The following is a 19,537-nucleotide window of genomic DNA, read 5'->3' on the forward strand; positions in this document are numbered from 1 at the left end:
TGGATTTTGGTAGATGTGTGTCAGCCCACAAATAAAATGCCAGCAGGGTGCCAGCGGGGAGCGGGTATATCAGAGAGCAGTGTTTCTGAGAAAACACTTGGTGAACTCTCAGAACATGGAACTCAGGCAACAAACACAACACAAAACCTAGCAATCAATCACTTTACTTCTTCTTTTCTTTTCTTTTTAGGGCTGCACCCACGGCATATGGAAGTTCCCAGGCTAGGGGTGTAATCAGAGCTGTAGCCACTAGCCTACACCACCACCACAGCAACAAGAGATCCGAGCCAAGTCTGCAACCTACACCACAGTGCACAGCAACACAGGATCTTTAACCCACTGAGTGAGGCCAGAGATCAAACCCATGTCCTCATAGGTACTATTCGGGTTCGTTTCCGCTGAGTGACAATGGGAGCTCCATTTTGCTGCTTCTGAACTATGCTGACAGTGGCAGCATTGTTCCCAATACAGGTTGGTTATTTAATGGAAGCAGCGCAATGCTGGCATAGGTCGTTTCAGGGTGTCATTGTATGAACAGGAGTCACGTGGGGACTGGCTGCAATTCCTATTGCTGGAGATAAACCATGTGGGCGATTTCTGTCCCAACAGTACATAGCATCAACTGCCTTTAGTGAGATGAAGTGACACTGGATGGTGATCCTGAAAACAGGCGGCTCTGGTTGGTAACAGTCAGATTTGTTTTCAGTTTCCTGCACTTTTGCTACTTCCACTTTATTCTAAACTCACCTCCTTGGGAGTTCTTATTCTGGCGCAGCGGAAATGAATCCTACTAGTATCCATGAGGGTGCAGGTTTGATTCCTGGCTTCACTCGGTGGGTCGGGGATCCAGCATTACGTGAGCTGGGGTGTAGGTTGCAGACATGGCTCAGATCCTGCATTGCTGTGGCTGTGGCATAGACCAGCGACTACAGCTCCAATTTGACCTCTAGCCTGGGGACTTCCATATGCCTCAGGTGTGGCCCTAAAACTAAAAAATAAGCAAATAAATAAACAGACAAACAAACTCACCTCCTTCAAGAAGTTTTCTATCTGCCAGCAGTCAGTCTAAATGTGAGGCTTGGAAAGAGGACATTTGCTTGCTCTTTGAGAACTGTAAGATCTTTCAGAGAGAAACATCCACTTAAAAAAAAAATTTAAGATCTAATTTACATGTACATATAGAAGAATTGAATCTTAGAATTGAAAAGCATTTCAGAGGGCATCTATCCCAAACTCACCTATCACAAACCTGGCATGGAGCAGTGCATGAGGCTTGCGAAGTGCAAACAGATGAAGATAGAGACAGAGATGGAGAGATAGAACAGAGATATCCCACCCCCGAGGCTAGCATCTTACATAATGCCAAACACCAAACATACTCCAAATAAAGTCAGAGTGAAGACAAGGGTGACCACAATCAGCATTACTACTTAACCTGCTATTTGAGGTGTTAGTCACTGCTGTTAAATCAGAGAAATCAATTAGAGGCATAACAGCTGGAAAAGAGGCATAAAATTATCTCTTTGGGGGATTGTAGAAAACTACAAATATTTAGAGAGCTTAACTAAGAAGCTGGAAATTAGGTGTTCCCCCCCCCTTATTTAGCATACCAGATTTCTGTTTACTGGGTTTTTTTGTTTGTTTGCTTGTTTGCTGCAACCACAGCATATAGAAGTTCCTGAGCCAGGGATTGAACCCACACCACAGCAGAACCAAGCCATTCAGTGACATTGCTGGATTCTTAACCCACTGCACCATAAGAGAACTCTTATTTTTTTATTTGTATACCAGTGTCACACCATTTTAATAACTATAACTTTACAATGTGTTTTGATGGCATTAGGAAAATCATAGCCTTTTCTTCCTATTCAAGTCATCTCAATTATTGTCTCTTGCATTTTTTTCCCGTTCAATGTGAAACTTAGGACCAAATTATCAAGTTCCATTAAAAAGCTTTTTGATGTCATGATTGGGAAGGCATTGAATTTTCATATTTATTTGCTGGGAGAATTGACATCTCTGTGATATAAGACTTTCCACTGTGTAGTGTACACTGTCTCTCTAAAGCTAGGCCTTCTCTGACCACCCTATTTTAACTTGCATCCTTTTACCTCCTTAAATGGGTTTATTCTTAGATATTTTATCGTAAATCTCTGGAGGTCTGTTTCTGAACTCTGTTGTGTTTCATTGGTCTATCTTTTTTTTTTTTTTTTTTTTTTTTGTCTTTTGTTGTTGTTGTTGCTATTTCTTGGGCCGTTCCCGAGGCATATGGAGGTTCCCAGGCTAGGGGTTGAATCGGAGCTGTAGCCACTGGCCTACGCCAGAGCCACAGCAACACAGGATCCGAGCCGCGTCTGCAACCTACACCACAGCTCACGGCAACGCCGGATCGTTAACCCACTGAGGAAGGGCAGGGACCGAACCTGCAACCTCATGGTTCCTAGTCGGATTCATTAACCACTGCGCCACGACGGGAACTCCTGGTCTATCCTTTTTTAAATACCACATTGTCTGAATTACTGTAGCTTTATAGTAAGCTTTGTTCTCAAGGAGCTTTGCCCTCCCTCCCATGTTAGTCTTCATCAGAATTATCTTTACTATTCTTCCGCTTGTAATTTCCACCAAGCCTTCTGAAATTTTTATTAGAATTGTATCAGTTGCAGAAAAATTGACATGTTTACAACATTGAGCCCACCAGTCCATGGATGTGGTATATCCTTCTATTTATTTAGATCTTTAATCCCTCTAAGTAATGTTTTATATGTTTCTGTGTAGAGTCTTCCACATGTTTTGTTAGTTTTCCTTCCTGGATATTTGATTTTTTCATATTATAAGTAAACACGTTTATTTTTAAATGTATGTCATATTTACAAATTTAGATTACATTTATAAATACATATTAAAATAATCATTTAAAATGTTGTGTTGTCTAATTTTTCATTTATACTGTATGAATATACAACTGATATTTTTGTATTGTACGTTGACATAATTTCTAATAATGTAATGGTTTTTCTGTAGATCATTTTGGATTCTACATGTGCAATCAGGTCATCTGTGGATGATGATAGTCATTTCTTTTATTCCAATCATTATATCTTTTTTCTTTCGGCTTATTATATAGCTAGGACTTTCAGTATAGTGTTTGCTAACATGTGATAGCCGACATTCTTGTCTTGTTCCTGATTTTAAGTAGAGAGCTTTCAATATTTCTTTTTTTTTCTTTTTTTCTTTTTTTTTTGCCATTTCTTGGGCCACTCCCACGGCATATGGAGGTTCCCAGGCTAGGGGTCCAATCGGAGCTGTAGCCGCCAGCCTACGCCAGAGCCACAGCAACGCAGGATTTGAGCCTGTATGCAACCTACACCATAGCTCACGGTAACGCCAGATCCTTAACCCACTGAGCAAGGGCAGGGATTGAACCCACAACCTCATGGTTCCTAGTCGGATTCGTTAACCACTGCGCCATGACGGGAACTCCAAGCTTTCAATACTTCTCCATTAAATATATTTGCCATATCTAGTCCTATTGTTTGATTGGTTAGCTAATTTTTATCATATTCTATATCTGATTAACAAGGTTCCCTTGTATGCCTACTTTGCTGAGTTTCCTTCTTTTTAACCAAGAGTAGATGTTTTATTTTATTTATTTATTTGTCTTTTTAGGGCAGCTTTTAGGCCTCCAAAGCATGTGGAGGTTCCCAGGCTAGGAGATGAATCAGAGCTGTAGCTGCTGGCCTACACAACAGCCATAGAAATGCCAGATCCAAGCCATGTCTGTTACCTACACCACAGCTCACAGCAACACCAGATTCTTAACCCACTGGGCAAGGCCAGGGATTGAACCTGCATCTTCACAGATGCTAGTCAGATTTGTTTCTGCTGAGCCACAATGGGAACTCCCAGATGTTGAATTTTATCAAATGCTTTTCTCCATCTATTAAGATGATCCTATGAATTTTCTTCCTTAGTCTGTTCTGTGAATTACGTTATTTGACTGTCAAATTTTCAATCAACCTTGCATTCCTGGAATAAAGCAGACTCAGTCAAAATGTATTATTGTTTCTATATCTCAGTGGATTTGATTTGCTAATATTTTGCTTGGGCCTTTTTTTTTTTTTTTTTTCTATATTTCCAGAGATTGATCTGAATTTTCTTAATTCATGGTGTCCTTGCCAAGTTTTTTTTTGTCACAACTGCACTGACCTCATAAAGTGAGTCAGAAAATGATCTCTCCTTTTATTTTCTCTGTGAAAGATTTGCATTAGAATAATGTTTTTGTTTTTTTTCTATTATAGTTGATTTACATTATAATAATATTACTTCTTCCTTAAATAGCTGAAAATTCACTCATGAAGCCATCTGAGCCTGAAATTTTTTTCATGAGGAAGTTTCGTTTTGTTCTGTTTTTTTAGGGCTGCACTTGTGGCATATGGAAGTTCCTAGGCTAGGGGTCAAATTGAAGCTACAGCTGCCGGCCTACACCACAGCCGCAGCAATGCCAGATCAAAGCTGTGTCTGTCATCTACACCACAGCTCACAGCAATACTGGATCCTTAACCCACTGAGTGAGGCCAGGGATCGAACCCACATCCTTTTATACTAGTCAGGTTCATTCCACTGAGCCACAATGGGAATTCCCCAGAGAAGATTTTAAATTACAATTCATCTTCTTTAGTAGACATAGGACAAGTCACATTTTCTATGTCTTGTGTCATTATTGGTAGAATGTGTTTTACTAGGAATGTGTTCCTTTTGGTTAAAATTTCAAGTTTATTGGCATAAAGTTTTTCATGATTTTTGAAAAACATCTGCAGTACCACATAGTTATGCTTCTTTTTTCATTCCAAATATTGGTAATTCTGCTTTGTCTATATTACTATAGCTACAGCAGCTGTTATTGGTAGTATATGAGTTTGACAAGACTAACATAACAAATGACCACAGACTGTGTGGTTTAAAACAGAAATTTACTTTCTCACAGTTCTGAGGCTAGAAGTCCAAGATCAAGGTGTCAGCAGATTTGTTTTCTCCTGAGGCCTGTCTCCTTGGTCAGACTTCCTTCTTGCTCTACCCTCACATGGCCTTTTCTCTGTAAATGTACATCCCTGGTGTCTCCTATAATCCTAATCTCTTCTTTTAAGGACACTAGTGGATTGGATTAGGGCCCGCCCTAACGACCTCATTTCATTTTAACTCTTGTAAGGCCCTGTCTGTAAGTACAGTCTGAGATACTAGGGGTTAGGAATTTACCACATGAATTTGAAGGGACACAATTCAGTTCATAACAGTTAGCATGGTCTGGTTTTTCCCTCTTTCTTGCAACTTCTTTTCTTTTCTTTTTGGTCTTTTTAGGGCTGCACCCAGGGCCCATGGAGGTTCCCAGGCTAGGGGTCAAATTGGAGCTATAGCCTCTGGCCTATGTCACAGCCACAACACCATTTCTGAGCTGTGTTTGCAAACTACACCACAGCACATGGTAACACTGGATTCTTAACCCACTGAGTGAAGTCAGGGATTGAACCTGCTCCTCACAGCTACTAGATAGTAGTCAGATTCATTTCCACTGAGCCAGGATGAGAAGCCTTGCAACTTTTCTTTGTCTTTAGAATGAAGGTGGATCTTGTATAGGCAATATATACTTAGATTCTCTTAATTAGACAATCTCTCTTTGAAAGGGAGTGAAATGTTCATGTAATTGCAGTATATTTGATATATCTATTTTTTTCTGCCAAATAGGTCCCTCATCCTTTTCAAACTCCTTTGTGTTTTCTTTTGAGTTAATTAGATTTTTTTTCTTTTTATGGCACCTGGGGAACATGGAAGTTCCCAGGCCAAGGGTTGAATCAGAGCTGTGGCTGAGGCCTACACTACAGCTTACGCAACACTGGATCCTTAACCTATTGAGTGAGGCCAGGAATCAAACCTACATCTTCACAGAGATAATGTCAAGTACTTAATGTGCTGAGCCACAACAGGACTCCTAGGCATTTTTCATTATTTTATTTTACCCCTTCTCTATGTATGTATGTATTATTATTTATTTATTTATTTATTTTATGGCCACACCAGCAGCATGTGGAAGTTCCTGGGCCAGGGATTGAATCTGAGCTGCAGCTGTGATCTATGCCACAGCTGCAGCAACATCAGATCCTTTAAACCACTGCACTGGGCTGGGGATCTAACCTGCACCTCCACAGCAACCCTAGCTGCTGCAGTCAGATTCTTAATCCCTGTGCCACAGCAGAAACTCCACAATTTTCAAGTTTTCTTTGATTGTTACTCTAGAAATTACAATACACTTTTGGTAACAGCTTTATTATGAAATGTAATTCACATACTATGCAATTCACCCACTTGAAATGTCCAATTAAATGTTATCTAGTATATTCACAGGTTTGTGCAATTATCACTGTAATCTAAGTTCGAAACATTCTCATCATCCCCCAAAGAAACCAGTCACTCCCCCCCACCCCTCAGTCCTAGGAAACTACTAGTCTAGTTTCTCTCTCTATGAATTTGCCTATGCTGGACACTTCATGTGAATGGAATTATGAAGCCAAAAAAAACCTCATTCATCCATCTTGTAGTTTGTAGTATGTATCAATACTTCATTCCTTTTAATTGCTGGATAATATTCCTTTTTAATGGATATACCACATTTATTTATCCATTTATTAGTGATGGACATTTGGGTTGTTTCTACCTTTAGGCCATTATAAATAATGCTATTATGAATAATTGTGTATCAGTTTTTGCAAAGACATATGTTTCAAATTGTCTTGTATATGTGCCTAGGAGTGGAATTACTGGGTCTGTTTAACCTTTTGAGGAACTTTCAGGCTATTTCCATACTGTGTTTGCCATTTTGTATCCCCACTAGCTGTATATGAGATTCCACTTTCTTTGCACCTTTGCCACACTTGTAATAATTTATCATTTTGATTATAGCCATTTTAGTGAGTAAGAAGTAGTATTTTATGGTGGCTTTAATGTGTATTTAATGTGTGTTTCCATAATGGTTAGTGATCATTATCTTTTTGTGTGCTTTTTGGCCATTTGTATGTCGTCATTGGAGAAATGTCTATTCAGATCCTTTGACCATTTTTAATTTGGGTTATCTTTTAATTATTGAATTGTACTTTGTATATTTTGGATACTAGACCATTATCAGATACATTTTACACAAAATTTTTCTTTCTGTGTGTTGTATTTTCACTTTCTTGATTGTGTCCTTTGAAATACAAAGTTTTAAATATTGATGAAATCCAATATTTCTATTTTTTCTAAGGTTTTTTTGTGCTTTAGGTGTCATGAAGATTCATGCCTAAATTTTTTTTTCTAAGAGCTTTCATTGTTTTAGTTCTTACAATTAGTCTTTGATTTGTTTTGAATTATCTATATATATTGTGTGAGGTAGTGGTCCAACTTCATTCTTTTGCATGTATATATCTGATTGTCCTAACACCATTTGTTGAAAATGTTCCTTCTTTCATTGAATTGTTTTTGAACTCTTTTTGAAATTCCATTGACCATGAATGTAAGGAGCTTTTGGGGTTTTGCTTTTTATAGGTTACAGTCACTTTTACAAGTTTGAAGCAGAGAGGGTACATGAGAGTGTGAACTTACTGCAACATTTTAATGGAAAGTCATTATATTTATTTCACACTCTTCTATTAGCTCCAGAATTAATGTCTTTATTAAGTTTAATGCTTCTGTTAATATGCTGTTGATTTCCTTCAAATGTCTGATAATTCTTTTTTGAATGATTATTTGGTGTTTAGATTTCTTATTTGGATGCTTTTTGTTTGTTTGTTTGTTTGTGGAGACTCCCTGACTCTCTTATGGTTGGCTTTTACTAGTGCACTGGCCAATTTGATTACTCCAGTGCCATGTTCAGTGCTCAGGTTTGGAAGTAGTTGTTGTGGATTGTTGCCAAGAACAAGGGGGAATGATGAGGGTCTAAGTGTCCTAATGGCTCCAAATGCATCTCCCCAGTTCATAACCCTGATGAGTGCTATAAAGTCACTTCTAGCAACTTGAGAATCCTGATTCAGTGCCTACAACTGCTCTGAATGTGCTTGGGATCATGCTTTTTCAGCAATTTTCTCTTGTGCACACTTTCATTATGGTTTCCTCTGAGTCTTTTTCTCCATAGATTTGGTCAAATATTCTATTTTTGACATATTCCTCAAAGTTCTGGTCTGTAAGAGCTTTTTCCCCTTTTTCTTTCTTACTATTTATTTTTTGTATACATATATCTTTTGGTCATCACATAGAATTTTGCATGGGAAGAATTTATGGATTTGCTTCATGTTTATTTTACTATCAATTCAATCTATATAGTTTGATAATAAAAGGGATTTGATCAGGAAATGGTTTTCTAGGTAAATTAAAAATATAAAGATCTTAGAACATTTAAGATATTAAAAAGAATGCTACCATACACTTTAGAAACATCCAGTTATGAATAATTGGCATTACTAACTGCTTGCCATTGATCATGGGGTCTACACAGTGTTTGACATAATTGAAATACATTCGGTATTTGCTGAATGAATGATAAATACACCATATGGAAACAGGACAATCATCCCCAAACTTAATAGTGCATTAAAATCATCTAGATTCTGGAGATAGAGAGATTTTACAATCAGTAGGTCTGTGTAGATAGAATGTGATCAAGGAATCAAATTTTCACAACCTCTTCCTCAAAGATTCTGCTGGTAGCCAGGTTTGGAAACTACTCTTTTAAGGAAGTCTTAAGAGTTTGAACTTTACATGCTGAATTTTAAAAAGTCATAGCTAAGTTTTTACTCATATCTCTGTTCATTTATAACAATAATCATAATTTACATAGTGTTCTATGTATTTTTTGCAAAAGACTTTTATGTAATTCTGTCATTTGATCCTCACAAAGTCCTATGTTTATATGTTATAAATTAAGTCTAAACTTAATAGGAAAGAAAAGCTAATATTTAGTATATCCCTTCCAAACACTGTGCTAAGTGATTTTTTTTTTTTTTTTTTTTTTTTTTGGTCTTTTTAGGGCTGCACCCGTGGCACATGGAGGTTCCAGGCTAGGGGTGTAATGGAGCTGTAGCCACCGGCCTACACCAGAGCCACAGCAACATGGGATCTGAGCTGAGTCTGCAACTTACACCACAGCTCACGGCAATGCCAGATCCTTTACCCACTGAGCAAGGGCAGGGATTAAACCAGCAACCTCATGGTTCCTGGTCAGATTTGTTAACCACTGTGCCATGACGGGACCTCCTGTGCTAAGTGATTTAACTTAAATCATATTATTTAATTTTTATAGAAGTCTTTCATAAATTCACCTTGCCCTATAAACAAAAAATTGAGGCTCAAAGACCGTAGGTCACTTGCCAAAGGACATGTAATTAATAAATACCAAGTTGGAATTTAAGGTGGTAAAGTGGGTTAGGAGTTTGGGCTCCAGAATCAATAAACTTAAGTTCAATTCCTGGCTTTGTCAATTATAAGCTGTGCATATTTGGGCAAAGTTAAGTTCCTTAACCTATTGAATCTTCAATTTTCTCATCTGTAAATGGATAGTAATAATAAAAATAAAATACCTTCTTTACAGATTAATTTATGAAGAGTCAATAAAGCATGCAAAGATCTTAGCACACTGCTAGGCACCTGGTAAACCCTCATAAATGCTGGTTATTATTATTATTATTATTATTATTATTATTATTATTACAATTAGTATTAGCTTTTTCTCCAAAGCCCACACTTGCTCCATCATGCCAATGTCTCCATAAAATTGTATGATAAAGAAAAACATATATATAATGCCTATCGGTTCATTATCTATTAATTCTACCTTTAAAATTCCAAATTATTTAACTTTGTATTCAAAAAGAATTTCACAAATATACTTTGCAGATTATTATAAATTACAGTTGATAGGTAGGATCTGAGTGGACGTGTTTCATGGTTTGTTGTACATGGTTGTATGTAGGTTTTACGGTGGATGGCCTGCCCCAATCCATGCCCCCAGCAGCTGAATCCACATTATTTCTGTAAGCTTTTGGAAGACTAGAACTAAGTTTTGTCCCTTTATAGCACTATGAAATTGTAAAAAGGATATGCTCACGGTGTGTTTTGTACAATAATTATCTATATATCTATTTGTCTCAAAGGTGTATGAAGGCAAGGCCATGTCTAATTCATTGTGTTCCCTCTGCATTTAGTAAAAAGTTGTATTGTATTAAATCAATATGCCTGTTAACCAAATGTTACTATGATCTGCTTTTAAAAAACTTTTAGAAATAAATTTCCTGAGGTATAATTGACACACAATAAAATCTATTCATTTTTTAAAAATGCACAGTTTGATGAGATTTGGCAAATGTCTACACTCATGTAACCCTCCTGCAATCAGGATGTAGAATATTTCTATCACCCCCCAGAAGTTCCCTCATGCCCTTTGCAGTCAATTCCTGGTACTTCTCCAGCACCCTGCCACCCCCAGGCTATAGGCAATCACTGATCTGATTTCTATCACTACAGATTCGTTTTACCTGTTCTAGAATTTCATTAAATGGAATCACGTAGCAGATACTCTTTTGTGTCCAGCTTCCTGCTCAGCATAATGTTTTTGAAAATCATCTGTGTTGCATACACCAATAGTTCATTCCTTTCTAGTGCTGAGTGGTAGTCCATTGTACACCGCAATTGTCTTATCTGTTTATCAGTTGATGGGCATTTGGATTTTTTTTTACAGTTTGGGGTATTAATATAATGATTTTTATTTTTTTCTATTATAGATAGTTTGGGGGTATTAAAATGAAAGTGCCATAAACATCCATTTACAAGTCTTTGTGTGGTTTATGTTTTTATTTTCTTAAGGAGTATCTAGAAATGAAATTTCTGGGTCAGATGGTAAGAATACATTAACTTTATAGAAGGTTGACAAATAGTTTTCCAAAGTGGTTGAACCATGTTACACTCCCACCAGCAATGTAAAGCAGGCCTAGCTGTTCTATTCTTACCAAAACCTGATAATATGTTGTTTTAATTTTAACCATTCTGGAGAGTGTGTGGTGGTCTCTCATTGTGGTTTTAAGCAGCATTTCCCTAATGACAAGCATCTTTTAAGGTGCTTAGTGGTTATTTGTATATCCTCTTTTGTAAAGTATTTATTCAAATCTTTTGTCCTTTTAAAAGGAGTTTGGGCAAATCAATGTTTTTTTTTTTTTTTGTCTTAATGTGTATAAGTTCTTTGTATTTTCTGGACACAAGTGTCTTGTCAGATATATGGATATATTAAGAGTATTTTCTTCTATTATGTAGCTTATCTTTTCATTTTTAGTGATATTCTCCTAGAGCAGATTATAATTGTAATGAAGTCAAATTCATGTTTATTTTTCTTTTACGATTAGTGTTTTTGTTTGTTTTGCATCTTATATAAGAGAGATGCTTTGCTCATCCTAAGGTAGTGAAGATTTTTCTCCTAAGTGTTTTTCTGGAGTTACACAATTTTTGATTTTACACACAGGTCATTCATTTCAAGGTAGCTTTGTGAGATGAAGTTTGAGGCTTATTTTCTTTATGGATATTCAGTTGTTCCACCATCATTGGATGAAAAGACTTTTCTACCCTATTGAATTACCTTGAATTTTTTTTGTTGAAACTTAAATTATATATATGTACACACATGTACTTTATTGCACTTTGCTCTATTGTGCTTTGCAGATATTGCAATTTCTTTTTTTTACACAAATGGAAGGTGTGTAGCAGCCCTGCATTGAGCAAGTCTATTGGAGCCATTTTTCCAATAGCATTTGCTCACTTCATGTCTCTATGTCATATTGTGATAATTCTTGCAATATTTCAAAGGCTCCACCAGCAAAAAAGATTACAACTCACTGAAGGCTCAGATGGTTAGCATTTTCTAGCAACAAAATATCTTTAAACTAAGGTATATATGTTGTTTTTGTAGACATAGTGCTGTTATACATCTAATAGAGTACAGGATAGTGTAAAGATAACTTTTGGGAGTTCTCCTGTGGCACAGCTTAAGGATCTGGCATTGTCTCTGAAGCAGCTCAGGTTCTGCTGAGGTACATGTTTGATCCCTGGCCCACTGCAGTGGGTTAAGAATCCGGCATTGCCACAGCTGTGGCATAGGTCACAGCTCCAGTTCAGATTCAGTTCCTGTCCTGGGAACTTCCATATGCCGCAGGTGTGGCCAAAAAATATAACTTTTGTATGTAATGGGAAACTAAAAAATTCATGTGACTCACTTTAATGAAATATTCACTTTACTGCAGTGGTCTGGAACCAAACTAATAATATCTCTGAGATCTGTCTGTGCATGTAATGAAATATTCAGTCACAGAAAGAAAAGGAGTTCTGATACATCCTGCAACATGGATGAACTTGAAAACATTGTGAGATAAGCAAAGGGACAAATATTTATTTTCCATTATAGATTATTATAAGACATTGAATATAGTTCCCTGCACTGTACGTAAATCCTTGTTACTTATCCATTTTATATGCAGTAGTTTGTATTTGTTAATCCCATACTCTTAATTTATCCCTCCCTCCACCCCTTTCCCTTTTGGTAACTGTAAGTCTGTTTTCTATGTCTATGAGTCTGTTTCTGTTCTGTATATAGATTCATTTGTATTATTTTTAATTTAAATTTTTTTGGGGGCCATGCCTGTGGCCTGTGGAAGTTCCTGGGCCAGGGATCAAATCTGTGCCACAGTAGTGACCTGGGCTGCTGCAGTGGCAATGCCAGATAATTAACCTGCTGAACCACAAGGAAAATTCTCTATTATTTTTTTGGTTCCACATGTAAGTTCTATCATAGTATTTGTTTTTTTTTTTAATAATTTATAATGGAAAATCATCTGAAAAAAAGTATATATAACGGAATCATTTTGTGTATACCTGAAACTTAACACAATATTGTAAATCAACTATACTTCAATTAAAAAAAAACCCTCCATCATCTGCCCCTCAGCCCATGGTTACTTCTATTCTACTTTTGGTTTCCATGAATTTGCCTAGTCCAGTTATCTCATATAATTGGATCATCCAATATTAGGATCCCACGTTGTGGCTGTGGTGTAGGCTGGCAGCTATAGTTCCAATTTGATGCCTAGCCTGAGAACTTCCATATGCTGTGGGTGTGGCCCTAAAAAAGCAATAAATACATACATACATACATACACACATACATACATAAAACTAACCTATGAGCCCACAAATCAAAGATGCTTAATGAATCTAAGCAAAATAAATATAAAGGGAACTACATCAAGGTATATCATAATCGAATTGCTGAAAACAAGTTATAAAGAGAAACTCTTAAAAGCAGACAGAGAGGGAAGAAAAAGACACATTCTAATACAGAGGAAACAAAGAAATAATGACTTCTTTCTTCAGAAACCATGCAAACCAGATGTTTTTTAAATACTGAAGAAAAAAAAAACCCTGGAAATATTCTTACAAAATAAAGGTGAAATGATGATATTATCAAACAAACCCTGGGAGAATTTAGTAGCAGCAGACCAGTGCTGCAAAAAATTCTAAAGGAAGTTCTTCAGGATAAAGGGTAATGACATCAGAGGGAAATTTGGATCTGGACAAAGGAATGATGGGTCTTGGACATACTACATGTGTAGGTAAATAGTAAAGATTTTTTAATGTTTTATTTCTTTTAAAGATAATTTACTATTTGAAGCAAAAATAACAATAATATACTGTTTATAATGTATAAAATTTTTAAAGTATACAAAAGCAGGAAAGAGGAGTGGAACATCTTTTCTGAATTTTTTGTTTCACATATATATATCATAGATATAGTGCATATATATATATATATAATATAAATTTGTCCTTCAAACCATTTTTTTTCTTTTTTTTAAGGGCCCACCCATGGCATATGGAGGTTTCTAGGCCAGGGACTGAATCCAAGCCACAGCTGTGGCAATGCCAGATCTTTAACCCACTGTGCCTGGCTGGGGATCGAACTTGCACCTTCACAGAGACCCAAGCTGCTGCAGTTGGATCCTTAACCAACTGTGCCACAGCAGGAACTCATGTCTTTTTAACCATTTAAAATGTACAGTTCAGTGACATTAATTATATTCACAATGTCGTGCAAGTTGTGTCACCACTATCTATTTCCAAAATATTTTAATCTCAAACAGAAATTCCAAACCCATTAAATAGTAACTCCCTGGCATAATCCTCCCAGACTTCACACAATGCTGCAAAGCTACAGAAATCTATAAGACCAGATACTACAAAACTCTTAGAGGAAAACATAGGCCAAATACTCTCCAACATAAACGACAGCAACATCTTCTCAGATCCACCTCTTAGAGTATTGACAATAAAAACAAAAATAAACAATGGGACCTAATCAAACTTAAAAGTTTCTGCACAGCAAAGGAAACCCTAAACAAAACAAGACAACCCACAGAATGGGAGAAAATCTTTGCAAATGAATCGACTGACAAAGGATTAATCTCCAAAATTTATAAACAACTTCTGCAGCTCAGTACCAAAACAAACAAACAAACAAACAAACAAAACAAAAAAACCCCATCAAAAAATGGGCAGAAGATCCAAACAGACAATTCTCCAAAGAAGACTTACGGATGGCCGAGAAACACATGAAAAGATGTTCAACACCACTCATTATTAGAGAAAGGCAAATCGAAACCACTATGAGGTACCACCTTACACCAGCCAGAATGGCCATCATCAAAAAGTCTACAGACAATCAGTGCTGGAGAGGGTGTGGAGAAAAAGGAACCCTATTACACTGTTGGTGGGAATGGAAATTGGTGCAACCACTGTGGAAAACAGTAAGGAGATTCCTCAGAAAACTAAAAATAGAACTACCATTTGATCCAGCCATCCCACTCCTGGGCATCTATCCAGAGAAAACCAGGACTCACAAAGACACATGTACCCTGATGTTCATTGCAGCACTCTTTGCAATAGCCAAGACATGGAAACAACCTAAATGTCCATCAACAGAGGAGTGGATCAAGAAGATGTGGTACATATACACAATGGAATATCACCCAGCCATTAAAAGGAAAGAAATAATGGCATTTGTAGCAACATGGATGGACCTAGAAATTATCATGCTAAGTGAAGTCAGCCATACAATGAGACACCAACATCAAATGCTTTCACTGACATGTGGAATCTGAAAAAAGGACAGAATGAACTTCTTTGCAGAACAGATACTGACTCGCAGACTTTGAAAACTTATGGTCTCCAGAGGAGACAGTTTGGGAGTTGGGGGGATGCGCTGGGGTTGTGGGTTGGAAATCCTATAAAACTGGATTGTGATGATCACTGTACAACTATAAATGTAATAAATTCATTGAGTAATTTAAAAAAGCTACAGAAATCAAAATAACATGGTGTTGGCACAAAGACAGACATATAAATCAATGGAGCATAGAACAGAGTCCAAAAATAAGCCCACATACTTATGGTCACTCTAAGAAAAGAAAGTAAGAATATATAATGGAGAACAGACAGTCTCTTCAGCAAGTGGTGTTGGTAAAGTTAGACAGCTACATGAAAATCAATGAAATTAGCCCACTCCCTCACACCATATGTAAAAATAAATGCAAAATGGTTAGAAAATCTAAATATAAGACATGATACCATAACACTTCTAGAAGAGCACATAGGCAAAACACTCTCAGACATAAATAATAGCAACATTTTCTTCCCATTCTGTAGGTTTTCTTTTCATTTTGTTGTGGTTTCCCTTGCTATGCAAAAGCTTAAGTTTGATTAGGTCCCATTTGTTTATGTCCATTCAGTTCTTTTCTTTTCTTTTTATTTGCTTTTTAGGGCTGCACTCGCAGCACATGGAGGTTTCCAGGCTAGGGGTGGAAGTGGAGCTACTGCTGCTGGCCTATGCCACACCAACTCGCGATCCACACCACATATGCAACCTATCCCACAGCTTATGGCAATGCCAGATCCTTAACCCACTGAGTGAGGCCAGGGATGGAACCTGCAACCTCATGATTCCTAGTTGGATTTGTTTCCACTGCACCACAATGGGAACTCCCATTCAATCCTTTTACACATCTTTAATTTCACTCCTATTGTGTCCATGTTTTTATTCAAACCTTTAGATATTTACTTAGCTTTCAAAGTTCTTGTCTGATCATTCCACCATCTCTGTCATTTTTAGGACTGTCTTTGTTGACTAAATTTTATTATGGCTACAGATCACACTTCTTGTTTCTTCACAGGTCTAACAGTTTTTTATTGGATACTGGACTTTGTGATGTTTTGTATTGATTGTTTGGATTTGGTTATATTCTGTCAAAGAGTATTATGGGCTTTTGGCAGGCAATTAAAATACTTGGGTATGAGTTTTGTCTCGTCAAGTCTTGGTTTTTAACTTTTGTTATACATATAGAATAGCCTTAAACTGTGGTTCGTTTAGCCCTAGTTCTAAGGCATGGTCTTTCTGGGGTCTTGTCTGAATGATCTAGGTGCTTAAAGAAGTCTGTCTCTGAATGCCTCCAAGCATTGTGGGAGTTCTATGAATTTTGTTACCTGCTGGTTATGTTTTCCTCAGTATTTGTTATGGTTGTTATCAGCCCTGTCTTGTGGTCTCATTCTATGCATACTTGGCTTAGGATTCAGGCACAGACCAAAGGGGAACTCCTGCAAACTTCTAGAGACGTTTCTCAGTGTAGCTCCTTCTCCCTATTATTCTACCTCTTAAACGTCAGCCACCTCAGCTTCCCAGGACTCTCATCTCTGTCTCCTCACTTAGCAAGAGCTATGTGTTCTGCTTATGTTCCCCCTCCCTACACTGTAGTCCAGAAAGTGCATTGACAGAAAGCTGGGGTGAGCATAGGGCTTACCTCATTTTTTTTTTCTCTTAAAGATCACAGTCCTGGGCTCTCTGCTGTCTAATTCTGAAGAACATTTGTTTTATAAATTTTGTTCCATTTTCTAGTGGTTTCGTGGGAGGGCAAGTCTGGTACTAGTTATTCCATCATGGCTAGAAGCAGAACTATAACCTGCTTTTTAGTCCTCCTGGAACAATGATAGCTTATAGCTGTGTTCCTGCTCAAGGTTAGGTAGGAATGAACGAAATAGAGTAAAATAAATCACCAGTGGTGTAATCAGTTCTCCTATAGTTTGGAGAAACTTTAACTTCTCACTTTAAACAAGAATACTTTAAGTTATGTTGACAGTTTAACACAAGGTCCATTCCTCTCCCAGGCCAGGCATATTCTAGAAATTACCCCCTTAACAATGGGCCTTTAGTTGATCTTTAACAGCAATGGAATGCTACCTCCAGTGACATTAGCTGTCTTCAGTGATTCCCTTCTATGTAAAATTAGGAAGACTTGGGCATCTTCCAAATGTGCCTCATTTTACTGGGGTACAAATAATAAGTTCTGGTTTGCTCCAATTAAGTCATCCAACCATATTTTTTTGAGGTCAATTATACTAATATTTGTACATGGTTTCACAGAGAAAATAAAATCTTTCTTTATGAGATAGAAGATATGAAAACCTAAGATCCTGGTTTTAGATTATGGCCCATTTCCTTGATTTTTGCTAGCAGAGTGGTTGCTAGCAAAATCAAGGAAATGGTAGTACATGTTTTATTTTCACATTGTGAAGACCTAGCAAACAATATGTATGCCAGGAATGCCAATGTAAGCCAGAAGGCTTGTCTGAGACAAAGAATGATGAGGGGGAGGAGAGAGGCAGAGACTGAATACGATCTTTATACATTTAAGATTAGATGACTCCCAGGATCTCCAAGAGTTATCAGTACTTCCCTCCTTCACAATAGCCAAGATATGGGAACAACCTAAGACTCCTTCGACAGAGGAGCACAGGATGAACTTGTGGCACACACACAAAATGAGATACTATCCAGCCTCGAAAATAAAGGAAATTCTGCCATGTGAGGCAGCATGACTGGACCTTGAGGATATCGTGCTAAGTGAAATAAGCCCGTCACCAAAAGACATGCATGATTCCATTTAGATGAAGTATCTAAAACAGTCAAATTCATAGAATCAAGGAGTAGAATGGTGGTTGCCAGGGGCTAGGGGTGGGGGAAATGGGGAGTTAGTTACTAATCAATGGGCATAAAGTTTCAATTAAACAAGATGAATAAGTTCTAGATATCTGGTATACAACGTTATCCTTATAGTCAACAATGCTGTACTGTACACTGAAAATTTTGTTAAGAGGGTAGATCTCATGGTAAATGTTCTTAATACAATGACTTTTTTTTTTTTTTTTTTTTAAAGATTAGACAATTCCTGGCGCAGTGGGTTAAGAATCTGACTGCAGCATCTCGGGTCACTGTGGTGGCACAGATTCAATCCCTGACCTGGCCCAGTGGGTTAAAGGATCCGGCACTGTCAACTGCAGCTGTGGCTCAGATTCAATCCCTGGCCCTGGAATTTCCATATGCCATTGGTGTAACCATAAAAAAAATAATAATAAAGTAAAGATTAGAGGATTCCTAATTGTTTTCATGATATAAAGATCTTACAGGAATGTTAAAAAGACAAGTTAAAAAAAATTGAAGCCCAGTTCTTTAACAACTTTCAGTTTTTCAGCACATGCCTAGTTGTTTGACTCTATGAATGGAAAAAGGTGGCATGTATCCACTGGCTTAATCTAAGGTGTCAACAATCCCTCTCTGAAGCTATTGAAATAAGAGGAGTGCCCACAATTACTAAAGATCTTCCGGTGATAAAAGAGAAATTGCATAAACTTCTGGCTCCATGCATCAGAATGATTCAGCACTTCACTACAAAATGTACCTCCATTGACGTTCCAGTCAGGTAAATTTTCAGGAATACTTTCTCCTCAAACTTAGCTGAGTCAGTTTAGAGGCAACAAATGCTCACCTCCACCCCCCAGCAGCAGGCATGGCTTCTGAAAGCTGGTCAGATATCTTTTTAGGGCCACACCTGTGGCATATGGAAGTTCCCAGCTAGGGGGCGAATTGGAGCTGAAGCCACCAGCCTATGCCATAACTACAGCAATGCCGGATCTGAGCCACATCTGCGACCTACGCCACATCTCATAGCAACGCTGGATCCTTGAACCTACTGAGCAAGGCCAGGGATTGAACCCGCATCCTCATGGATACTAGTTGGCTTCGTTACTGCTGAGCTGCAACGGGAACTCCAGGTAGATGTTTTTATTATGTCTTCTATATATGATAGGAAAGAGGCTAGCTAGATGGCTGATCTAGAGCAGAATTCTACCTGCTGGCAGAAGCTAGGTTAGAAATGGTGAGACAGCTGGTGAGGCAAAGGGCATGCCCCAATCTTGCAATTGACCCAGAAGAACTTACCTGAAAGAATCTGTACCTGGTCTCTTGCTTATCAAGTGTACTCCCTAGGGGACCTGATTAAGGAAGGAAAGAAATAGGATATAGGGCCACTGCCACAGATCTGCGATGGGAACATCAACCTAATAAGGCCTTTGTTGAAGCCATGCCTATTAACCT

General features: G+C 37.6%; 1 long non-coding RNA gene across 2 annotated transcripts in view; it reads right to left on the bottom strand.

Annotated features, from left to right (window-relative positions):
• The window catches only part of LOC106505676, a 37,657-nt gene that overhangs the window by 8,331 nt on the left and 9,789 nt on the right, over positions 1–19,537 (bottom strand). For both annotated transcript variants that reach the window (XR_002337654.1, XR_002337655.1), the window contains exons 2-3: positions 19,382–19,434; positions 1,030–1,120 (exon numbers count right to left, since the gene is read on the bottom strand). This is a non-coding gene — a long non-coding RNA (uncharacterized LOC106505676). The remainder of the gene's footprint in view (positions 1–1,029; positions 1,121–19,381; positions 19,435–19,537) is intronic.

This window comes from Sus scrofa, chromosome 13 (genome assembly GCF_000003025.6).
Source record: "Sus scrofa isolate TJ Tabasco breed Duroc chromosome 13, Sscrofa11.1, whole genome shotgun sequence".
NCBI lineage: Eukaryota > Metazoa > Chordata > Mammalia > Artiodactyla > Suidae > Sus > Sus scrofa.